The 25,769-nt window shown below is 42.9% G+C and overlaps 1 long non-coding RNA gene across 1 annotated transcript in view; it reads left to right on the forward strand.

The window, feature by feature from the left end:
• Window positions 1-21,547, forward strand: part of LOC139413648 (uncharacterized) — a 37,239-nt gene extending 15,692 nt beyond the window's left edge. The window contains exons 2-3 of the long non-coding RNA XR_011634819.1: window positions 19,935-20,037; window positions 21,466-21,547. This is a non-coding gene — a long non-coding RNA (uncharacterized lncRNA). The remainder of the gene's footprint in view (window positions 1-19,934; window positions 20,038-21,465) is intronic.
• The last annotated feature ends 4,222 nt before the right edge of the window (window positions 21,548-25,769 follow it).

Here is a 25,769-nt window from a genome sequence, read left to right on the forward strand (position 1 = left end):
CAAGAAACAAAGAGATCTTCTGTTGAATCTGACAATTAATCTTGATGGTTGTACAGTCGTCTCAAATAAAACTGCAAAGGACCTCGGCGTTACTCTGGAACCCGATCTCTCTTTTGATGAACATATCAAGGACAGCTGTTTTCCGTCTACGTAACATTGCAAAAATCAGAAACTTTCAGTCCAAAATTGACGCAGAAAAATTAATCCATGCTTTTGTTACTTCTAGGTTAGTCTACTGCACTGCTCTACTTTGCGGCTACGCCGATAAAGCACTAAATAAACGTCAGTTAGTGCTAAATACGGCTGCTAGAATCCTGACTAGAACCCCAAAAATGTATCATATTACTCCAGTGCTAGCCTCCCTAAACTGGCTTCCTGTTAAGGCAAGGGCTGATTTCAAGGTTTTACTGCTAACATACAAAGTATTACATGGGCTTGCTCCTACCTATCTTTCCGATTTGGTCCTGCCGTACATACCTACACGTACGCTACGGTCACAAGACGCAGGCCTCCTAATTGTCCCTAGAATTTCTAAGCAAACAGCTGGAGGCAGGGCTTTCTCCTATAGAGCTCCATTTTTATGGAATGGTCTGCCTACCCATTTGAGAGACGCAGACTCGGTCTCAACCTTTAAGTCTTTACTGAAGACTCATCTCTTCAGTAGGTCATATGATCGAGTGTAGTCTGGCCCAGGAGTGTGAAGGTGAACGGAAAGGCTCTGGAGCAACGAACCGCCCTTGCTGTCTCTGCCTGGCCGGTTCCCCTCTCTCCACTGGGATTCTCTGCTTCTAACCCTATTACAGGGGCTGAGTCACTGGCTTACTGGTACTCTTCCATGCCATCCCTAGGAGGGGTGCGTCACTTTAGTGGGTTGAGTCGCTGACGTGGTCTTCCTGTCTGGGTTGGCACCCCCCCCTTGTGTTGTGCCATGGCGGAGATCTTTGTGGGCTATACTCGGCCGGTCTCAGGATAGTAAGTTGGTGGTTGAAGATATCTCTCTAGTGGTGTGGGGGCTGTGCTTTGGCAAAGTGGGTGGGGTTATATCCTGCCTGTTTGGCCCTGTCCGGGGGTATCATCGGATGGGGCCACAGTGTCTCCTGACCCCTCCAGTATTTATGCTGCAGTAGTTTATGTGTCGGGGGGCTAGGGTCGGTCTGTTATATCTGGTGCATTTCTCCTGTCTTGTGTGAATTTAAGTATGCTCGCTCTAATTCTCTCTTTCTTTCTTTCTCTCTCTTGGAGGACCTGAGCCCTAGGACCATGTCTCAGGACTACCTGGCATGATGACTCCTTGCTGTCCCCAGTCCACCTGGCCTTGCTGCTGCTCCAGTTTCAACTTTTCTGCCTGTGGCTATGGAACCCTGACCTGTTTACCGGATGTGCTACCTGTCCCGGACCTGCTGTTTTCAACTCTCTAGAGACAGCAGGAGTGGTAGAGATACTCTAAATGATTGGCTATGGAAAGCCAACTGACATTTACTCCTGAGGTGCTGACTTGTTGCACCCTCTGATTATTATTATTTGACCATGCTGGTAATTTATGAACATTTGAACATCTTGGCCATGTTCTGTTATAATCTCCACCAGGCACAGCTAGAAGAGGTCTGGCCACTCCTCATAGCCTGGTTCCTCTCTAGGTTTCTTTCTAGGTTTTGGGCTTTCTAGGGAGTTTTTCTTTGCTTCTACACCTGCATTGCTTGCTGTTTGGGGTTTTAGGCTGGGTTTCTGTACAGAACTTTGATATTTCAGCTGATGTAAGAAGGGCTATATAAATACATTTGATTTGAGGCCAGGGCAATAAATGGCAATGTGGCCAGGGCAATAAATGGCAATGTCTGTACTGTGAGATGCCTAAGACAGTGCTACAGGGATACAGGACGGACAGCTGATCATCCTCGCAGTGGCAGACCACGTGTGACAACACCTGCACAGGATTGGTACATCCGAACATCACACCTGCGGGACAGGTACAGGATGTCATCAACAACTGCCTGAGTTACACCAGGAACGCACAATCTCTACATCAGTGCTCAGACTGTCCGCAATAGGCTGAGAGAGGCTGGACTGAGGGCTTGTAGGCCTGTTGTAAGGCAGGTCCTCACCAGACATCATCGGCAACAACGTTGCCTATGGGCACAAACCGACCTTCGCTGGACCAGACAGGACTGGCAAAAAGTTATCTTCACTGACGAGTTGCGGTTTTGTCTCACCAGGGGTGATTGTCGGATTCGCGTTTATCGTCGAAGGAATGAGCATTACATCGAGGCCTTTACTCTGGAGCAGGATCGATTTGGAGGTGGAGGGTCCATCATGGTCTGGGGCGGTGTGTCACAGCATCATTGGACTGAGCTTGTTGTCATTGCCGGCAGTCTCAACGCTGTGCGTTACAGGGAAGACATCCTCCTCCCTCATGTGGTACCCTTCCTGCAGGCTCATCCTGACATGACCCTCCAGTATGACAATGCGACCAGCCATACCGCTCATTCTGTGCATTCACTACCGTACTTAATGCAGCTAGTGGCCACACATTATTTCATTTCTGTTAGTCACATATCTGTGGAACTTGTTCAGTTTATGTCTCAATTGTTGAATCTTTATATGTTCATACAAATATTTACACATGTTAAGTTTGCTGAAAATAAATGCAGTTGACAGTGGGAGGACGTTTCTTTTTTTGCTGAGTTCATTTTTTATTAAAGATTGGAGAGGAAGAAGAAGAGAGAGAAGGAAAAATTAAGGGAATAAAAGAGTGAACTGAGGAGAGTGTAGAAGAGAATGAGGTGGAAAGGTAAAGAAGGCAAGGAAGAAAGAGATGGAAGACGTGTGAAGAAAAGAGAAGGAGAAAGATTGGAAGAAAAAGAAAAGATAAAGAAAATGTTAAGAAAGTAAGAAGAGTGACAACGAGAGTGAAGAAGAGCAGACAGAGGAGGTACAATGGCTCTTTCCAAGAAACATAAATGACATTTTAATGACAACATGATGAGAGAATTTCCATTTGAATGCTCGGGTCAAGACGATAGAATGGTTCACTTCACCCTTTGTAATTCCACTTTTTCAAATGGCAGCAGGGGAAGAACGGCAGTGGTAGAACATCAACAGACGAATAGCATAATGCCTCTGATTGCCCATGTTGGTATGCCCTCTGTCACCACATTCTTCAAGAAGATAGAGCCTTCCCAAGAAGAATATGATTTAGCTGTGCAGGAGCGTGTCTTTGCATACCACACCATGCGACACAATCATAGTTACAGATCTATGGGCTGCACAGCACAACTGACACAGAAGCTTTATGAGACAAAGTTTATATGTGCTAGGACAAAATGTGACGCCAGAGTAACGTGTTAGCACCATGGGCAACTACATTGGTAACACAGGACCTAGACCAGGTTGAATTTGTGTTCCTGTCCATTGATGCATCCAATCATGGACATGTAAAGCTGCTGACCAGAGTAGTCAGATATTGTGAGATATATGATGGCAGCACATGTGTGGAAACAAAACTGCTTGATTGTTTTAATTGAAAGGGGAAACACCAGAGGAAATTGTAGCTGAGGTCCTGGGGGTCATCCCCAAATTTTACCTGGATAACAAAGTCGTGGCATTCTCTGCCGACAACACAAATACCAACTTTGGAGGACTGAATAGGCTGGGGAAGGTCAATGTCCATACCAAAGTTAAAAATGCTCTGCAGCGGGAGATGATTAGCATAGGTTGTCCTGCCCACATCATTCATAACACAGCCAGAACAGCTTTGGATATGATTCCCCTTGATGTTGAGTACCTGCTCACAAAGATATTTGGATTTTTTTATATTTTCACCATCAGAGTAGAAAGACTGAAGAGCTTTTGTGAGTTTGTTGGCCAGGAGTACCATAACATTTTATTACACAACAATGTTCGCTGGATGTCCATGCTCCCTGCTCTAGAAAGAGTGCTGAAAATGTATGTGCCATTGAAATCCTTTTTTCTTTCTGAAGTCAAATGCCCTGTTGTCCTGTGAACAATGTTTGAAGATCCACTAACTAAACTTTGGCTAACCTTCGTCCATGGCAACCTGACCGTATTCAGTGACATGATCAAGATGCTTGAAGGCCAGGACCGCTGTGCTGTGAAGTCAGCTGCAATTCTGAGAAACGTTGAGGCAAAATTGACTGCAAGACGTGATGACAACTTCGTTCCAGTTCCAGTTTTGGTCAGAGGACTTCTGAGAGAGCTAGAGGGAAATGGAGCCATGTCTAAAGAGAGCTTTCTCAAAACATCCCCAATCATTCTTCACTATGGCTATGAACTACTTGCAAGCATGGGGAAAGCACACCGATAATCTAAAAGATTTACATTGTCTCCTTTTAAAAAGGCAACGTCAGCGTGAAGAGATCCAGCAGCCACACTGCAGGAAAAATGCCCCAACCATCAATGAGGATGCATTGTTTGATGAGGTTACTGGCCTGCAAGAGTTCCTAAAGGTGGGATCGCTTGAAGAATGGAATATATTTGGGGCGGCAAGTAGCCTAGTGGTTAGAGCGTTGGGCCAGTAACTGAAAGGGTGCTAGATCGAATCCCTGAGCTGACAAGGTAAAGTTGTTCTGCCCCTGAACAAGGCAGGGCCACCTTTCCTTCCAGTTCTCTGCTGCCAGTGACTGGAACGAATAGCAAAACTTGCTGAAGTTGGAGACTTATCTGAGCAGCTAACCGATCGCTGTAGCTGTAAATAGCCCAATCTACCTACCTCATCCCCATATTGTTTTTATTTACTTTGCTGCTCTTTTACACACCAGTATCACTACTTACACACCATCATCAGCTCATAATCATCTGCTCATTTATCACTCCAGTGTTAATCTGCTAAATTGTAATTACTTTGCTACTATGGCCTATTTATTGCCTTACCCCCTCATGCCATTTGCACACACTGTATATAGACTTTCTTTTTTTCTATTGTGTTATTGACTGTATTTTTATTTATTCTATGTGTAACTCTGTGTTGTTGTTTCTGTCGCACTGCTTTGCTTTATCTTGGCCAGGTCACAGTTGTAAATGAGAACTTGTTCTCAACTAGCCTACCTGGTTAAATAAAGGTGAAAAAAAAGGTTCGTCATTGTAAATAAGAATTTGTTCTTAACTGACTTGCTTAGTTAAATAAAGGTTAAATCAAATAAAATAAATAAATATCGTCGAAGGAATGAGCGTTACACCGAGGCCTTTACTTTAAAATAAAAAATCACTTCAAAGAGAAAGACATCCCACACACTAATCTGGCTAGATTAGCATCTGTTGTCATGTGCTTACCTGGAAGTAATGTCAAGAGAGTGTTCTCCCAAATGAATTATTTAACTAGGTGGTTAGTCAATTAAGAACAAATTCTTATTTTCAATGATGGCCTAGGAACAGTGGGTTAACTGCCTTGTTCAGGGGCAGAAAGACAGATTTTTACCTTGTTAGCTCGGGGATTTGATCTCGCAACCTTACGGTTACAAGGCCATCGCTCTAACCACTAGGCTACCTGCCACCCCAATGATATTTGGACAGCAGCAAGAAATAGCTTCACTGTTCCTACCATCAAGGTCATGCTTATTGTGAAGACAAACTTCAACCTCCCCTGCCAGAAGTTCATGGAGAAGCTGGCCAAAGACAGAGGAATCCTGAAGAAAATACATTCTTCTGAGAAATATACAGATTAGGTTGGTATATGTATATTATGTAGTTACCAATTTCATCATCATCTTATTTCTTTATTATGTTAAGTATTTCACATTTACTCTTGTGTCTGTTTTTTCAATTTTGCTCATGTTCTCTTCTGCTCTTATTCTACCCAGACTATCAGGACCACTGAATGCCTGTTCAGATCAGTTCTACCCAGACTAGCAGGACCACTGAATGGCTGTTCAGATTGGACAGTTCTGTCTTGTCTGTAATGTTTCTGTAATATAGTTGTTTTCTCTATCACGGTGTGCCTGTTAGACTAAATACATGAAACCGGAATTGTCCCACTTTTTTATTTCATAGATAATAACATTGGATATTTTAATGATATACTGACCGCTGAACTGGAAATGGCCCCGGTTTTCATTTCAGAAGTCTGGTAACCTTAATCCAAGGTTGTCATCATAACCAATGTCAACCCTTGTCAATGATGTTACATAGCTAGCTAGTAACATTATTTACAGTTGCTGACGTTAACAGGCATCAGGCTAACTAGCTAGTCAACTCCAGTCATGTGCTAACGTTTGCTGGCAAACCAAGCATTAGGTGGCTGGTTGTAAAATTGTAGCTTTTTGTTTAATAGCTAGCCATATCTACAACTAAAAAGAGAAGAGGTTTTACAATCAAGATACAAAAGATCTCCGATTGTAAACCTCTTCTATTTTTAGTCATAGATATGGCTACCGGTAGTTGTTTAGCTAGCTTACTTAGCTGGTTAGCTAGCTACATAGCTAGCTACATAGCTAGCTAAGTTTGCAAACAGAAAAATAATTTGATTACCCCCCACTGTAACACAGTACTATGTTAGCCAGAAATACAAAATATGGGTTTCAGTAGATTAAATTAAGTTAGTTAGCCAGGTGGCTTGCAGGAAAAATAACTTACTTAACTAGGCACCGTATTTGTAATCTGCCCTCTTGGTGCTGGCATCGACTTTAGCTGAGCTTCTAACGTTAGCGAACTCCAACTCTTTGTTTTGAATCCTATTTGCTATATTCCGGTTGAAACATGTATGGTTGAATGTCTCCATGTAGCTAATAGATGCTCCATTGTCAAATTTGTGTTGATGCCTCAGACATGACGATAACATGCCCAGATTCCCCAAGGGTGAAATTCCCCTTAAAGTTTGCCTACGACATGACTGTGATGGCCTGATCACTGATGACGATGAGACCGCCTTCAGGGAGGAGGACTGAGACATGGCAGTGTGGTGCCAGGACAACAACCTCTCCCTCAACGTCAGCAAGACAAAGGAGCTGATCGTGGACTACAGGAAATGGAGGGCCGAGCACGCCACCATCCAAATCGACGGGGCTGTTCTGGAGAAGGTCGAGAGCTCCTTGTTTTTCACATCACATATGAATTATCATGGTTCACAAACACCATCACAGTTGCAAGAGGGCAAAACAATGCCTCTTCCCCCACTGGAGGCTGAAAAGATTCGACATGGGGCCTCAGATCCTCAAAAGGTTTTACAGCTGCACCATTAAGAGCATCTTGACTGGCTGCATCACCGCTTGGTATGGCAACTGCTTGGCATCTGACCGGGTAGTGTGTACGGCCCAATATATCACTGGGGCCGAGCTCCCTGACATCAAGGACCTCTATACCAGGCGGTGTCAGAGGAAGGCCCTAAAAATGGTCTCCAGCCACCCAAGACTGTTCTTTCTGGTACTGCATGGCAAACTGGACCAAAGTTTGGAACCAACAGGACCCTGAACAGCTTCTACCCCCAAGCCATAAGGCTGCTAAATAGTTAGCCAATAGCTACCCGGAGTATCTACATTGAACCTTTTTGCACTAACTCTTTTGACGCATCACATACGCTGCTGTTACTGTTCATTATCTATCCTGTTGCCTAGTCACTTTATCCCTACCTACATGTGCATATCTAACTTAATTACCTTGTAGCCCAACACATCGACTCGGTACTGGTACCACGTGTATATAGCCAAGTTGTCGTTACTCATTGTGTATTTATTATTATTCATGTTTTTATTATTTCTCTTTTTTTGTCACTGCATTGTTGGGAAGAGTCCGTAAGTACTGTAAGCATTTCACTGTTAGTCTACACATGTTGTTTACAAATACACATTTATTTTATATATTATTAGACTTTCTTTTTTCTCATGTAACTTTTTTTTGGTACCATCAAAAGAAAGAAGAAAAGTCTATGAACTTTGAACAACTGCTTGAACCTTTTAATTCTCCTGCTGCAGGCTATTGCTGAACTTTAGCCAATGGAAAGGTACAGACAATCTGTTTTTGATACCCTTAGTACTGTCTTTTGCCCTTTTCTATCAAAACAATAAACCCCTGTCTTCACAAAGAACTCCTGCCTACGTGGTTATGTGAGTCATGTCAAACACATGTCTTCGAGTCTTGTGTAAACATAGCATGAGGCCTCTGAAACTGAAATGACCTTTCGCAAGCGAGCAGAGCCGGTAGTCGAGGGCAACAGATACAATCTCAATGAGAGCCTTATGACTGTAATAAAATCATAACGTGGGCTAAATGAAATCATACTAAACTGGCATAGAAGCCAAGGAGCCTGGGTGTACTAGAAGAGAGCCAGTGGATGCCCAGGTCAATGGAGAATTAACTAAGGCCCAGTGAAATACTGAGAAAGGTATTTTGGTTCTGGCTGATAAGGCCACACATTTCCCTCTAGTCTGCTCTATTTGTGTTTCTACCATTACGGCAAACCACAAACAAGTACACAAGATTTACACATGACACATCAGCAATTCCCTATTTTCAACAGAACACAAAATGAATATGGAATTTTCACTGGCACTGTAGTACAAGGCAGGATTGGGGTCAACCAAATGAAATGTATTTGTTGCCGTGGCTCACTAACCTTCAGTCCAAGCTAGAGTTCACCCACTATGGCTGTGTCCCAAATGGCATTCTATTCCGTATATAGTGCAGTATTTTTGACCAGGGCCCATAGGGGTCTGATCAAAAGTAGTGCATAATATAGAGAATAGGGTGCCATTTGGGACTCAATAGATGTGCATTATAAACGGCCCCCAAGCTACTATTTCATAGCTGCTGGCTGGTGCATCGGCGCTATCGCTATATTGAGAGCGACATTTCAAACGCATTTCCACACCCAGGCACGAAGGTGGCCTTGAGTCGGCTGCGTTTTCTCTCTGAATCACATGCTTTTCATAACAAAATGTGATGAAATCAGGGGCCAAGTTTTCTGACTCAATGGTGGTCTGCCATTAATGCTGGGCTATACCAAGAGACAGAGCAACAGCTTGGTCTGGATACACTCTGATCATTAAAACAGAGGTATTTGGGGGATTTTACAGGCCTTTCTCTCTCACTCATTCTTTCTGACAGATTCCCTAGGCTTGTGATCAAATCAGTATAGTTCCCCAAATATCTAGCTATTGAATTCAATAGATTCTCAGATCCAATAGTCTTTAGCACTGGGTTTTCCTTTTCTTTGATTTGAAAGAGTTTACATTTACTGGCTAGTATTGAGCCACTCTGACTTAACAGATGTTGGTCAGTGGCTGTCGAAGACTACAGAAAGGTGTCAGTGTGTGGAATGATGTAACGATATACACTCAGTGGTCAGTTTATTGGGTACATGTTGACACCATGCAGGATGGGGCCTTGGACTCATGCTGCTTATGCCAAATCCTGACTCTGCCAACAGCATGATGCAACAGAAACTGGGATTCATCGGACCAGGCAATGTCTTTCCACTCCTCAATTGTCCAGTGTTGGTGATCGTGTGCCCAATGGAGCCACTTCTTCTTGTTTTTAGCTGATAGTAGTGAAACCCAGTGTGGTGGTCTGCTGCAATAGCCCATCCATGACAAGGATCAATGAGTTGTGCGTTCTGAGATGCCATTTCCGTGAACAGGTTGGTGTACCTAATAAACTGTAAATTACGAAGTCTTTCTGTAACTGCGGTACAGATTAAAAGGTCTCTAGTGTGGGTAGTAGGGTTTGGTGTTGACCCCATATTGACTATATATGTGTTTTAGATGAGCTCAACAGTAGGTGTGGGTCCTCTCGCTGGGTAGGCATGTCACGGTCTGTGTGATTCCCCAATGAGGATGTTGCTTTAAAGTATACAGTTCTGTGGGTTTTACATATACTTTTACACCTGGCACCTTTCCCTCTATCTGTCATACTCATATTGCTAATAGTTAATAAGAGTTAGTTGCTAATTGGGTGCATTCCAAGCTGTATTTAGGAGAAGATGACTATTTTGGCTTAATTGGTATCTGTGATTCAGATAAGCTGACATTAGTGGGTATCTAGATGTAGATTTAAAGTGGCTCGACATGATTGATTCCCCCCCACAGGTCGTCTGTGGCCAGGGGATGTCACTAAGGACCCTGGAGATAGGGCAGGGACAATAGTCAGGAATCAGGATGCAATTATCAGGGATACTTCCCATCTGAATCTCTGTCAGGATTTCCCTCCTCAGCCCCCCTCACAGTCTCACAGTCTCACTGGCAACCACAAGGCCCTGCCTGCAGGAAAGGGGGGCTACTGGAGTGGAGTGGTGGGGCTGAGTTCTGTGGTTTAGCCAGCATTTCTACTCTCTGCTCATATGATTGCCTGTGAGTAACCAGGCCACCGAGATCAAGCAGTGGCGGATAGAACAGGCCCCAGAACTGCATGTGGAGTACGAGTACTATGCAATGAGGGCTGTACAATCCATGGCGAAAACAAAAGCAAAAGTAAGAAAGACTATTCAGAGACACTTTACTTGACTAGCACTTTGACACATTTGACAGATTGATATGAGTCTAGCACTTTGAGATCAGTCAAAAGTCCATTTGATATCTCATGACAAGGTCATTCAAATGTTGTATAATAACTAACTTAGATGGTAACTTTACATGAAGTAACGTAGTGGGGCTTGCTTTTGGTCTTTAACATGAGTTTTGTGGTAGTGTAAAAAGTTTAAAACGTTTTATTTGACTATTTAAATCAAAGCAGTTACATATAGTCAAGTAAAATAACTGTTCTAATTACTTTGATATACTACTATATCAACCTTATTACTTTGGATTGTGGGGCAGTTAGATCACACATTTAATCAGAAATAGCTACACTCGGACCACTACACCTTTATACACTCTCCTACCAAAATACCACAATATATGATAACTGTCATAATAGAGCACAGAAGACAATGAGGCATTAAATAAAATACCAATTAGAACATATTTGGATGACAGCGGGATGTTCATGAAGTCCTCTCTGGGCTGGAGGGGGATCAGTGGGAAGAGGGACCCACTGGTCGGAAAGGCGTTACCCCTTCCCTCGGAGCACCTCTGTCCCTTGGGGAGGGGGGGACATAAATTAACTGAGCATAGCATATATACACACCTGATTCAATTTTCTCTGTTTAGTTTTCCAGGTTTCCGTTTGTTCAAGTAAAAAAAGAAATTGCTCTCAAAATCACACCTTTTAAATAAAACCACATTGGATGTTCTAAGTCTACAAGAATGCTTAAACCACATCAGGAGACCTTTTTTTTAAGTCTGGGAAAAAATAAAACAAATTTAGATTTTTGGGTGTAGTTACCCTTTAATGCAAGAGAGCAATGTTTCTGTTGTGCTCATATGATTGTTTGCAAACAAATGGCTTTGCAAACAAATGACCATTGGATTGATGCAAATAATCATGATATCATTATTTCAGCAGCATAGGCTTGAGAAGGTTTTGGGAAAGCCTTTCCATCTCTACCAGAGGAAGGTTATCATAAGTATCATTGCTAACTGCTACACAAAGTTTAGACACACACACACACACACACACACACACACACACACACACACACACACACACACAGGCATTCCTGTGTCATTTCAGAAAGTTGCAAGAAAATATTAATCACTGATGCTGACTGAACTGAGTAGGCTACACAACTCTTATTCAAATTAATATGTCTAAACTGCAGTTGTTGCATGTGAAAACTGAAATAAGTTATCACATGCAAAAAACAACAACCCTGAAAGAAGTTTTCCCCCTTTAGCCTATGTATCAGATTAATCTAAAGTGATGTTATTCGGGGTGTGACAACCTGGGACCCACTCATAATCGTATCTGTAAATTGACAGTTGATACTTATGTATTATTATGCCTAAGTAGATGTTGGCAAAGAACTCCCTGCAGGTTTATGGACCAAAAAAGCAGCAGATTAGGAGCAGCATGCAGAGGCGTGTGCGTGTTTGTGTGTGACTGTATCTGTATCTGACTGTATCCCTGTATCTGCAGGGACAAGTTTCTTATTTTTTCCCTCCTCTCGCTTCGCTTGTTAGATATTATGGACATTGATAGCTTGCTAGAAAACGTCCTCGCCTATTAATGTATCATTGTAGCAGGCTTCAGGAGGCAGCAGCAATCTAAATAATCAGACCGAAACATACAAGGAGAAGTGACCGGGTGAAGCGAGTGAAAGGAGACATCTATCCAATCAAAGCAGCAGGATCAACTATCCACCGCCCTTCTCTTTACAGACAGGCACATTTTTGTCACTCTAAACTCTGACAAACAGCTTAACTTTTTGATTGGTAGTAGATCATTCTGTTCTGATTCCAGATTTGAATAGCAGAGAAGTACCTTCTAAGTTTTTGTCTAAAGTGCTGCAAAGTTTTAGCTGTTTGGAAAAAGTTGGGGAAAACTGTTTTAATGTGGTTACTAAAACAGCTGTAGATTGGTACCTGATATATCTTTTTTTGATTCCAGATTTGTATAGCAGAGAGGTAGAGGAAGATTCCATACACTCTAACTTTTTTTCTAGCATTCTTGGGAAAGTCGTCAACATTTTAGTTGTTTATAAAAAGTTAGAGGAAATGAAGGTATTTTTCTTCCGATTTTAGATTTGAAAAGCAATTAAACACTGGAGTGGTAGATGTGCAGAAGATGAATGTGGAGGTAGAGATACTGGGGTGCAAAGGAGCAAAATAAATAAATAAATACAGTATGGGGATGAGTAGTTGGATGGGCTATTTACAGGTGCAATGATCTGTGAGCTGCTCTGACATCTGGTGCTTGAAGTTAATGAGGGAAATAAGAGTCTCCAGCTTCAGCGATTTTTGCAGTTCGTTACAGTCATTGGCAGCAGAGAACTGGAAGGATATGCAGCCAAAGGAAGAATTGACTTTGGGGGTGACCAGTAAAATATACCTGCTAGAGCGCGTGCTGCGGGAATGGTGCTGCTATGGTGACCAGTGAATTGAGATAAGGTGGGGCTTTACCTAGCAAAGACTTGTAGATGACCTGGAGCCAGTGGGTTTGGTGATGAGTATGAAGCGAGGGCCAGCCAACGAGAGCATACAGGTCGCAGTCGTGGGTAGTATATGGGGCTTTGGTGACAAAACGGATGGCACTGTGATAGACTGCATCCAATTTGTTGAGTAGAGTGTTGGAGGTTATTTTGTAAATGACATCGCCGGAGTCAAGGAACGGTAGGATAGTCAGTTTTACGAGGGTATGTTTGGCAGCATGAGTGAAGGAGACTTTGTTGCGAAATAGGAAGCCGATTCTAGATTTAATTTTGGATTGGAGATGCTTAGTGTGGGTCTGGAAGGAGAGTTTACAGTCTAACCAGACACCTAGGCATTTGTAGTTGTCCACATATTCTAGGTCAGAACCGTCCAGAGTAGTGATGCTGGACGGGCGGGCAGGTGCGGGCACGATCGGTTGTTGAGCATGCATTTAGTTTTACTTGCGTTTAAGAGCAGTTGGAGGCCACGGAAGGAGAGATGTATGGCATTGAAGCTCGTCTAGTTAGTTAGCACAGTGTCCAAAGAAGATCCAGAAGTATACAGAATGGTGTCGTCTGCGTAGAGGTGGATCAGAGAATCACCAGCAGCAAGAGCGACATCATTGATGAATACAGAGAAGAGAGTCGGCCCGAGAATTGAACCCTGTGGCACCCCCATAGAGACTGCCAGAGGTCCGGACAACAGGCCCTCCGATTTGACACACTGAACTCTATCAGAGAAGTAGTTGGTGAACCAGGCGAGGCAGTCATTTGAGAAACCAGGGCTGTTGAGTCTGCCGATAAGAATATGGTGATTGACAGAGTCGAAAGCCTTGGCCAGGTCGATGAATACGGCTGCACAGTATTGTCTCTTATCGATGGCTGTTAAGATATCATTTAGGACCTTTAGCGTGGCTGAGGTGCAGCCATGACCAGCTCGGGAGCCAGATTGCATAACGGAGAAGGTACGGAGGGGTTCGAAATGGTCAGTGATTTGTTTGTTAACTTGGCTTTCGAAGACCTTAGAAAGGCAGGGTAGGATAGATATAGATAGGTCTGTAGCAGTTTGGGTCTAGAGTGTCTCCCCCTTTGAAGAGGGGGATGACCACGGCAGCTTTCCAATCTTTGGGGATCTCAGACGACATGAAAGAGGGGTTGAACAGGCTAATAACAGGGGTTGCAAAAATTTTGACAGATCATTTTAGAAAGAGAGGGTCCAGATTGTCTAGCCCAGCTGATTTGTAGGGGTCCAGATTTTGCAGCTCTTTCAGAACATCTGTAAGAGGTGTGTAACTGGCTGCAGGGAAATCAGGCGCAGGAGAGCAGAAATGTGTAACAACCGGAGCTGTTTAATGCAGCAAAACAAACTTCACCCAGAAAGACAAAATACTTGTTGAAATAACCCGTCGCAAATCAGTCTGAAGTGCACATACACTTTACAACAAACACTTCCTCACACAGACATGGGGGGGAACAGAGGGTTATATGCACGTCAAGTAATGTAAACAAAACAAATGGAAAATGAAAGGTGGATCGGCGATGGCTAGAAGACCGGTGACGTCGACCGCCGAACACCACCCGAACAAGGAGAGGAACCAACTTCAGTGGAAGTCGTGACAACATCAGCTATCTGGATTTAGGTGAAGGAGAAATGGGGAGGCTTGGGCGAGTTGCTGTGGGGGGTGCAGGGCAGTTGACCGGGGTAGGGGTAGCCAGGTGGAAAGCATGGCCAGCCGTAGAAAAATGCTTATTGAAATTCTCAATTATTGTGTATTTATAGGTGGAGACAGTGTTGCCTATTTCCTGTTTCCTTATCAATAAAATGTCACAATACAGTGCAGAGTGCTCGACAAGGAGACCCCAGCTCCGCTAAAACCATTGACATCTACGTGCCATTTTCAATAAATTGTTAAATAAAAGTTATCACTATACTGAACAAAAACATAAACGCAACATGCAACAATTTCAAAGATTTTAAATAAATAAATTAAGCCCTAATCTGTAAATTTCACCTGTTAAAAAAAGGATCAGAAAACCAGACAGACAATATCTGGTCTGTCCACCATTTGCCTCATGCAGTGCGACACATCTCCTTCAGATAGAGTTGATCAGGCTGTTGATTGTGGCTTGTGGAATGTTTTCCCACACCTATTCAATGGCTGTGAGAAGTTGCTGGATATTGGCGGGAACCTGAACACGATCCAAAGCATCCCAAACATGTTCAATGTGTGACATGTCTGGTAAGTATGCAGGCCATGGAAGAACCGGGTCATTTTCAGCTTCCAGGAATTGTGTACAGATCCTTGCGACATGGGGCCATGCTTTATCATGCTGAAACATGAGATGATGGCGGCGGATGAATGGCACAACAATGGGCCTCAGAATCTTTTCAATATCTCTATGCATTCAAATTGCCATCGCTAAAATGCAATTGTGTTCGTTGTTCGTAGCTTATGCCCGCCCATACCATAACCCCACCACCACCATGGGGCATTCTGTTCACAATGTCGATTTCAACAAACCGCTCGCCCACACAGCGCCATACATGGGGTCTGCGGGTGTGAGGCCGGTTGGATGTACTGCCAAATTCTCTAAAATTACGTTGGAGGTAGCTTATGGTAGAGAAATTAACATTGCATTCTCTGGCAACAACTCTGGAGGACATTCCTGCAGTCAGCATGCCAATTGCATGTTCCCCCAAAACTTGAGACATCTGTGGCATTGTGTTGTGTGACAAAACTGCACATTTTAGAGTGCCACTTTATTGTCCCCAGCACTGTGTTATGATCATGCTGTTTAATCAGGCTCTTCTTGATATGCCACACCTGTCAGGTGGAAGGATTATCTTGGTGAAGGAGAAATGTTCACTAACAGGGATGTAAACAAATTTGTGCACACAATTTGAGTTAAATGTGTGTATGGAACATTTCAGGGATATTTTATTTCAGCTCATGAAACATGGGACCAACACTTAACATGTTGCCTTTTATATTTGTGTTCAATGTATTTGGTTTTAATGTCATCACCTCTTAAAACACATAGTCAGAACTACATATTTCCTATTTTTTCACATTTAGCTCTATCAGAGTTATACAGCAAATATCTGCATGCTTTTCATGATCAGTAAACATCAATTTATCATGTATTTTCATATAGGTGAGGGTAGCCTATCCATTTGGCATGTAGCCAGCTAGCTAAGCAAACAGTGTGTAATTTAGCTTGCTTCATCAGAGATTAGGCTTTTGGAAAGAGCTTGACATTGGCAAAGTTGTCAGTCGGACTACTGTCATCACCACTGTAGATGGCGAACAAATATTGCCATCTAGTTCATCCCCTGAAAGATAGCTTGTTAACTAGACATATTGACGTGATCTGTTATTAGCTAGCTAGCGAATTTGAAGTGATACATTAATCAATGTAGCTGTGATTAAACACTCTTAAAAGCAATGTTGAAAAAGGAATAATGTTAGCTAACTTTGCTAGGTAGGCCTAGTTTGGTTGGAGAAAAAAGTACATTAGGTCTATTTACCACTGTGTTCAGCCAACTGTACAAAGTTTCTACCAGTGAGGGAAAGGGAAAGGGGGATTTCAGTCTTCAACTGAAATGTGCCTTCTACATTTAACTAAACCCCTCTGAAGCTTGCAAAGTAAACATCGTCAGCTAATAGTATATCGGCAAATGCACCCTTCTGCTGCTTGACAGGCAAAGCCCACAAAGGATGGGAAATGAAACATTCACTGTCTTCTCGGTAAGCAACTCCAGTGTAGATTTGGCCTTGTGTTTTATGTTACTGGAACTAGATTTGATTTTGGATTGGAGATGTTTGATATGAGTCTGGAAGGAGAGTTTACAGTCTAACCAGACACCTAGGCATTTGTAGTTGTCCACATATTCTAGGTCGGAACCATCCAGGGTGGTGATGCTAGTTGGGCGTGCGGGTGCAGGCAGCGAACGTTTGAAAAGCATGCATTTTGTTTTACTAGCGTTTAAGAGCAGTTGCAGGCCACGGAAGGAGTGTTGTATGGCATTGAAGCTCGTTTGGAGGTTAGGTAGCACAGTGTCCAAGGAAGGTCCAGAAGTATACAGAATGGGTCCAGGTCGACTAGAAAGGCCTGCTCGCAGAAGTGTTTTAGGGAGCGTTTGACAGTGATGACCGGACCCGTAGCGGATACAGGCAATGAGGCAGTGATCGCTGAGATCCTGGTTGAAGACAGCGGAGGTGTATTTGGAGGGCCAGTTGGTCAGGATAACGTCTATGAGGGTGCCCTTGTTTACAGATTTTGGGTTGTACCTGGTGGGTTCCTTGATTATTTGTGTGAGATTGAGGGCATCTAGCTTAGATTGTAGGACTGCTGGGGTGTTAAGCATATCCCAGTTTAGGTCACCTAACAGAACAAACTCTGAAGCTAGATGGGGGGCCATCAATTCACAAATGGTGCCCAGGGCACGGCTGGGAGCTGAGGGGGGTCCATTCGCAGGCGGCAACAGTGAGAGACTTATTTCTGGAGAGAGTAATTTTTAAAATTAGTAGTTCGAACTGTTTGGGTATGGACCTGGAAAGTATGACATTACTTTGCTGGCTATCTCTGCAGTAGACTGCAACTCCTCCCCCTTTGGCAGTTCTATCTTGACGGAAAATGTTATAGTTGGGTATGGAAATCTCAGAATTTTTGGTGGCCTTCCTAAGCCAGGATTCAGACACGGCAAGGACATCAGGGTTGGCAGAGTGTGCTAAAGCAGTGAGTAAAACAAACTTAGGGAGGAGGCTTCTGATGTTGACATGTATGAAACCAAGGCTTTTTCGATCACAGAAGTCAACAAATGAGGGTGCCTGGGGACATGCAGGGCCTGGGTTTACCTCTACATCACCCGCGGAATAGAGGAGGAGTAGTATGAGGGTGCGGCTAAAGGCTATCAAAACTGGTTGCCTAGAGCGTTGGGGACAAAGAATAAAAGGAGCAGATTTCTGGGCATGGTAGAATATATTCAGGGCACAATGTGCAGACGGGTATGGTGGGGTGCGGGTACAGCGGAGGTAAGCCCAGGCACTGGCTGATGATAAGAGAGGTTGTATCTCTGGACATGCTGGTTGTAATGGGTGAGGTCACCGCATGTGTGGGAGGTGGGACAAAGGAGGTATGAAGAGTGGAACTAGGGGCTCCATTGTAAACTAAAACAATGATAACTAACCTGAACAACAGTATACAAGGCATATTGACATTTGAGAGAGACATACAGCGAGGTATAAAGTAATCGCAGGTGTTGATTGGGAGAGCTAGCTAAAACAACAGGTGAGACAACAACGGCTAATCAGCTAACACAACAACAGCAGGTAAAATGGCGATGACTAGGCAGAGAGGGTCTGATTAACTACACACAGAGCCTGAGTTCACGGCTGGGGCCGACAGATAAAAAAAATAATAAACAGAATGGAGTACCGTGATTAATGGACAGTCCAGCAGGCAACAGCTATGTAGCCAAGTGATCATAGTGTCCAGAGGGCAGCAGTAGATGGAACAGGGAACCCGCCACTACGTTAGCAAGGTGTTTAAAGTTAGTAGCCCTCCGACGGAGGCCGGTTGAAGGCACAGCGGATGGAGTATTCGTCGGCAGACCAGTCGTGGTGGTGCGGCGGGGCGCCGTGTCGACAGAGAATCCAAGCCAGATGGCGAAAGAGGTATTGTAGAATTTAGTTTGCTGGCCGGGAGATGCGCCTGGCTCACGGCTAACTGGTGCTAGCTTCGTGGCAGTGGCGTTAGCCACTGTAGCCAATCGGTAGCAGTTGTGATCCGGTGCCAAGGTCCAAAGTTTACAGCAAGGATCCGGTGGAGTATCGGGCTCTAGCCGTGTATGAGTGGGGTTCGGGTGAACAGCTGAGTAGGCCCGGGAGGTGGGCCTCAGGGATAGCTTTGGTACTGGGTGCCACGGTGAGCTAGCTAGCTGCAAGCTGTGAGCTAGCTAGCTGCAAGCTAGCTGTGAAGATCAGAAGTAGTGGTCCAGGGATTACTGCAGGAATCCGGCGTTGTTGTGGAGAGACAGTCCGATACTAGTAGACTGGCGAGTATTATCCAGGCTAAGAACAGGGCTGGTATCTGTGCAGAAGGTAAAAGCCGCTTGCAGAGGCTAACAATGACTGAATAGCTAATTAGCTGGTTAGCTTCTGGAGGTTCTTGAATGTGTTCTAAAATTAAAAATAATAGTGATACCATATCACATTGGGTGAGGCAGGTTACCGGAAGTTATAATCAAATTAAAAATTGAAAAGTGATTGAAAATAAAATGTAAATATATATACAAAAAATACGAAAAATACAAAAGTACACGAGACACGAACAAAACACGTCTTCACTGCTACGCCATCTTGGGCGGAAAGTTATTATATTTAATAACTTTGCAAAAATGTAACTTGTTTTTGTTTTGTCATTATGGGGTATTGTGTGTAGATATTGATACAACATCCAACATGTAACTAATAACTTCATCATGCACAAAGGTATATTCAATGTCTGCTTTTTTTTCTTATTTTCGTCTATGTATAGGTGCCCTTCTTTGTTTAAAATTCACTGCTCGAGGGACTGTACAGATAATAGCTAGAAATCTACAATTCTACACATTTTGTTATGGGCTATAGGGCTATTATGGGCTATATGGGCTATAGGGCTATAGGGCTATTGGCTATAGGGGCTGAGAGAAAAAATTGCAGGTTTAAAGCAAATTTTCTGGGATTCTACACATTTTGCCATGGCTTATGCCATGTTCTTATGCTAACTGGGTCAAACATTGTACCAAAATCAATGGGGGCTGAATAACGAGAAGTCGGAAGTATTTGCAAGCCCCACTATTAATGCCGTTCATTAGAAAATAACTATCAGTCATCTCATCTCAGTGCTGGGAGCTTCATCCTGCTAGGAGCAGGAAATCCATATAACTATATGTGCTTTATCTGAGCTTTGATTCATTTCCTCGTCTCTTCCTTCCTCCTAGCTCCTTCCCCTCAGTTGCCACAGCATCGGACTCCCTGTTGCCCATGAAGCTGGGTCGCAAACCAGGAAGGAAAAGGAAGCAAACACTTTGTCCGCATAGCTGGGTCGGTATGGACAGATACATGAGAAATGTCCTGGAACTGAAGGAGTTCATCCAGTGTACAACTTTAATAATGACTGGTCAGCTTGGTTGTACAGCATTAATTCCCAGTTGAGAATTAAAGATTGATTGATGGAAGGGATTTGATATCCACTAGATACTAATAAATGCACTGATATGAATAGGTTATGATATACTTCAGAGATTACAGTTGATAAAATAGAGCTGTACTGTTACTGTAGTTCCCACATACAATAATTAACTTATAAATGTCCACTTTTTGCACACCACCTCCTCTCCTCCCCCAACCCCATTCTCCATATTATTTCAGGCTTATATCACCCTCATTCCTTATACAATAATTAACTCCCCTTGCCCAGATGACTGCTATGGTAGTGGCGGCCATTTCAGTACACGCAGGCTTGGGAATGGAACTCTGATGAAACACTCTGTAATGCAGTATGTCAATTCAATAGAGGGTCATACACCAGGGTCAAAAATAATCTTCCTCTACCATCGGCACTCTGTTTGATTCAAATTGCAGGCCTTGTTCGCTTTAGTCTCTTTATTGTCTTGTTGGGAACTCCCACTGGGGAGAGTTAGTAAAGCACCGCATGATGTAACTCCAACATAATCACATACACTTAATGAAAATGACACTAGTGTTTAGCGAACTGTGGAGAAGTAGGATTCTGAAAGGTGATGGTTCTGTCATTAGTTGAAGCCTGTGATAATTTCAGACTTTATTTTTCCTGATGAATTAAATAGAAGTTTTAGCAATCAGAGGTAGAAGTCAATTCTGTGGAACATCCCTATTACGAGGAAACATCCTGTTATGAGGAAAAATTCAGCAACTTGCTATTACCTCACAACATAGTTTCACTGAACTTCTGGATTTAAACAAATAAGCAAGGTGTAATTGTGTTAATGTCACTGACATGGTATTCACTTTACCTCCTGGATGGTCTTCTTCTTGTTTGTTCAAGCCTCCTTGCGTAGAACACTTCCAGACGAGTAACAACAGAGTAGGATCAGATGGGTTTGGGTGTCCTCAAGGGGCCTACACAGACCACTGTCGTGATGCGTTCTTGTAACTCAGTGTGCCTTTCCTGAAATGTCTGTGAGGACATGGTTGGATGGTTGTAAGAGGCTAGAGGATGATGGTGATGATGAGTATTTATCACACCAGACACACTCGGATTGTCCATACAGATGCACCACAAGCCAGCACAGACAGTGAAACCTGTATTTTTAACTACAGTAACATGCCTCGGGCTAGTCTGCTAGTGCAGCAACCTCTCAATGATTCGTTTTGGGAAGAGAGGGAGGAGGGACCCATTTAAATATTGAATTGCTGGTTTCATGTGTTGATAGTTACTATAGTGACTTATTTGCTCTGGCTTTTGTTTTCTCTCCCGGTGTGTCGACACAGTTCCTGTTGGCGTTGAGGGAGAGGTTGAGCAATCCCCCAGGCCATTGCGTAAGCTGCCCCCCTTCACTTTCAGGTGCAAGCGAGTGAGTCTGTCTGTGTGGCTGAAAGTCAACTCTCTTCTAGGAATGTGATACGTGTCAGAGGAGTGGGACTGAGGTAATGCCATGCAAATACTGCTCCAGCCCCACTGGCTACACAGACACACAGACAGGCAGTCAAATTAATGTGGAAAAAAACAAATTAAAGGCAATAAGGATAAAGAAAAACGATCTACAGCAATCCTTTAAGTGAACCACTTGAAATACTTAGGATGCTTAATAAGTGAAAACAAACACCAAATATATAAGGATGACTTTATTCTATTACTGAAAAATATGAAAGCAGATCTAATTAAATGGAATAATCTTCACATAAATCTTACAGGTAGAATAAACTTATTTGGTTTGCCATGGCTGCCAAAGTTTTTGTATTTATTTTCGGTAATACCAATTACCTCACCGAAGACATTCTTTATAAAAGTATATTCTGTTTTAACAGACTTTAAATGGGCAAATACAATTCATATAGTAAAAATTAAAGTTTTACATCTTAAGTCTGAGGGTGATTTTAACCTTCCAGACTTGGAATTGTATCAACTCACTATCCAAGGCTTTTACTTGCAACAAATACAGTTGAAGTCAGAAGTTTACATACACCTTAGCCAAATACATTTAAACTCAAGTTTTTTATTTTTTATTTTTTTATTTTTACAATTCCTGACATTTAATCCTAGTAAAAATTCCCTGTTTTAGGTCAGTTAGGATCACCACTTTACTTGAAGAATGTGAAATGTCAGAATAATAGTAGAGAGAATGATTTATTTCAGCTTTTATTTCTTTCATCTCACATTCCCAGTGGGTCAGAAGTTTACATACACTCAATTAGTATTTGGTAGCATTGCCTTTAAATTGTTTAACTTGGGTCAAATGTCTCGGGTAGCCTTGCACAAGCTTCCCATAATCAATTGGGGGAATTTTGACCCATTCCTCCTGACAGAGCTGGTGTAACTGAGTCAGGTTTTTAGGCCTCCTTGCTCACACATTCTTTTTCAGTTCTGCCCACACATTTTCTATAGGACCGAGGTCAGGACTTTGTGATGGCCACTCCAATACCTTGACATTGTTGTCCTTAAGCCATTTTGCAACAACTTTGGAAGTATGCTTGGGGTCATTGTCCATTTAGAAGACCCATTTGCGACCAAGCTTTAACTTAACAAGACTGGTGTCTTGAGATGTTGCTTCAATATATCCACACAATTTTCCATTCTCATGATGCCATCTATTTTGTGAAGTGCACCAGTACTTCCTGCAGCAAAGCACACCCACAACATGATGCTGCGACCCGTGTGCTTCATGGTTGTAATGGTGTTCTTCGGATTGCAAGCTTACCCCTTTTTCCTCCAAACATAACGATGGTCATTATGGCCAAACAGTTCTATTTTTGTTTCATCAGACCAGAGGCCATTTCTCCAAAAAGTGCGATCTTTGTCCCCATGTGCAGTTGCAAACTGTAGTCTGGCTTTTTTATGATGGTTTTGGAGCATATACTCAGCAAGGAAGAAGTGGCTTCTTCCTTGCTGAGCGGCCTTTCAGATTATGCCGATATAGGACTCGTTTTTATTGTGGATATAAATCAAATCAAATTTATTTGTCACATACACATGGTTAGCAGATGTTAATGCGAGTGTAGCGAAATGCTTGTGCTTCTAGTTCCGACAATGCAGTAATAACCAACGAGTAATCTAACCTAACAATTCCAAAACTACTACCTTATACACACAAGTGTAAAGGGATAAAGAATATGTACATAAAGATATATGAATGAGTGATGGTACAGAACGGCATAGGCAAGATGCAGTAGATGGTATCGAGTACAGTATATACATATGAGATGAGTAATGTAGGGTATGTAAACAAAGTGGCATAGTTTAAAGTGAATAGTGATACATGTATTACATAAAGATGCAGTAGATGATATAGAGTACAGTATATACATATCCATATGAGATGAATAATGTAGGGTGGGTAAACATTATATTAAGGAGCATTGTTTAAAGTGTCTAGTGATATATTTAACATCAATTTCCATCAATTCCCATTATTAAAGTGGCTGGAGTTGAGTCAGTGTGTTGGCAGCAGCCACTCAATGTTAGTGGTGGCTGTTTAACAGTCTGATGGCCTTGAGATAGAAGCTGTTTTTCAGTCTCTCGGTCCCTGCTTTGATGCACCTGTACTGACCTCGCCTTCTGGATGATAGCAGGGTGAACAGGCAGTGGCTCGGGTGGTTGTTGTCCTTGATGATCTTTATGGCCTTCCTGTGACATCGGGTGGTGTAGGTGTCCTGGAGGGCAGGTAGTTTGCCCCCAGTGATGCGTTGTGCAGACCTCACTACCCTCTGGAGAGCCTTACGGTTCTTACGGTTGTGGGCGGAGCAGTTGCCGTACCAGGCGGTGATACAGCCCGACAAGATGCTCTCGATTGTGCATCTGTAGAAGTTTGTGAGTGCTTTTGGTGACAAGCCAAATTTCTTCAGCCTCCTGAGGTTGAAGAGGCGCTGCTGCGCCTTCTTCACGATGCTGTCTGTGTGGGTGGACCAATTCAGTTTGTCTGTGATGTGTACGCCGAGGAACTTAAAACTTGCTACCCTCTCCACTACTGTCCCACGAATGTGGATAGGGGGGTGCTCCCTCTGCTGTTTCCTGAAGTCCACAATCATCTCCTTAGTTTTGTTGACGTTGAGTGTGAGGTTATTTTTTTTTTTTTAAACTCTGTTTATTAAGTTTTACTCACACACACACACAGACAAGACAAAGCAATATAAATAATATACTCAACTAGAAAAAAAATACAAATAAAAATACAAATAAAAAAATAGCTTTAAAGATACCATACTTTAGACAAGTTAAACACACCAGGCAGAAGGCTACAGAGGTTAAAGGGCAATCTATAGTACAGGGACAGAGCAAACACCTGTTCCTGTAAACAGTCAATGGATAAGGGTGGAGAAATGCAACCACTCACAGAGAGTCATGGCCACAGACCGACCATCCACTGGACCAAAAAAAAAGTTTACAATGCTTTAAAATAAAAAAATAAAATGATTATTCATGTAGGCGTGAACAAAATGTAAAAATAACTGGGAAAAACAAGCTCACACTTCAGTCTCTGCCTGGGCAAGATGAACAAGGCATGCTGAGAAAAAGAGGCAAATGTATCATCAAAGAATAATTGGGCTAGCGAGGAGAGGCCTAGTGCGTGCCAAATGCCAAAAGCCCCATCATTCAAAGATGGAGGAAATAAAATGTTCTGATTGATTGGGCCTGATAGAGAAAAGCCTCGGAGGCTAAAGGCTAAACGGAACTGATTCCAAATTTTAAGAGACTGCTTTACAATTGGGTTGACACACCTTTTGCCTAGGGACACTTGGAGAGATGAGCACAGCACAGAGGAAAGTGCTGCAGGTTTACACGATTCAGACTCCATCTGGACCCAGAGTGGTCTAGGGCCAGTAGGATCAGTCTGCAGCCAGTACAGAACGGCTCTGAAATTTGCAGCCCAGTAGTATGTCTGAAAATTTGGTAGAGCTAAACCCCCCAATGACCTAGGCTTCTGTAAATGTTTTCTACCAAGCCGTGGTACCTTGCCATCCCAAATAAAATGCATGAATGTTTGATCCAGTGAAATAAAAACAGATTTTGGAATAAAAATGGGTAAACATTGAAATAAATATAAAAATTTGGGCAACACATTCATTTTAATGACATTAATCCTTCCGATAAGAGAAAGGGGTAGCGAATTCCAAAAAGTAAAAGATTGTTTCAATCTGTCTGCTAGAGCAACAAAGTTTTCCTGAAACAAATTTGAATATGTCCTTGTCACTTTTACTCCCAAGTAAGTGAATTGATCCCGGACAATCCTAAACTGAGAACTTGTAAAAGAGCACTTTAAAGCAGCCTTGTTTACCGGAAAAAGCTCACTCTTGCCTAGATTCAGCTTGTACCCTGAGATTGATCCAAACTTTTTAAGAACAGATAGGGCACGTGGCAATGAGGTATCGGGGTTGGAGATAAACAAAAGGAGATCGTCAGCATATAGCGAGACTTTCTGCTCCCAGCCCGCCCTGATTATGCCTTGAATGGCATCATTAGAGCGTAGTGCAAAGGCGAGAGGCTCGATTGCCAAAGCAAACAACAAGGGGGAGAGTGGGCAACCCTGTCTGGATCTGCGGTGCAAGGGAAAATAGTCAGAGGACAAGTTATTAGTCCG

This window comes from Oncorhynchus clarkii, chromosome 7 (genome assembly GCF_045791955.1).
Source record: "Oncorhynchus clarkii lewisi isolate Uvic-CL-2024 chromosome 7, UVic_Ocla_1.0, whole genome shotgun sequence".
NCBI lineage: Eukaryota > Metazoa > Chordata > Actinopteri > Salmoniformes > Salmonidae > Oncorhynchus > Oncorhynchus clarkii.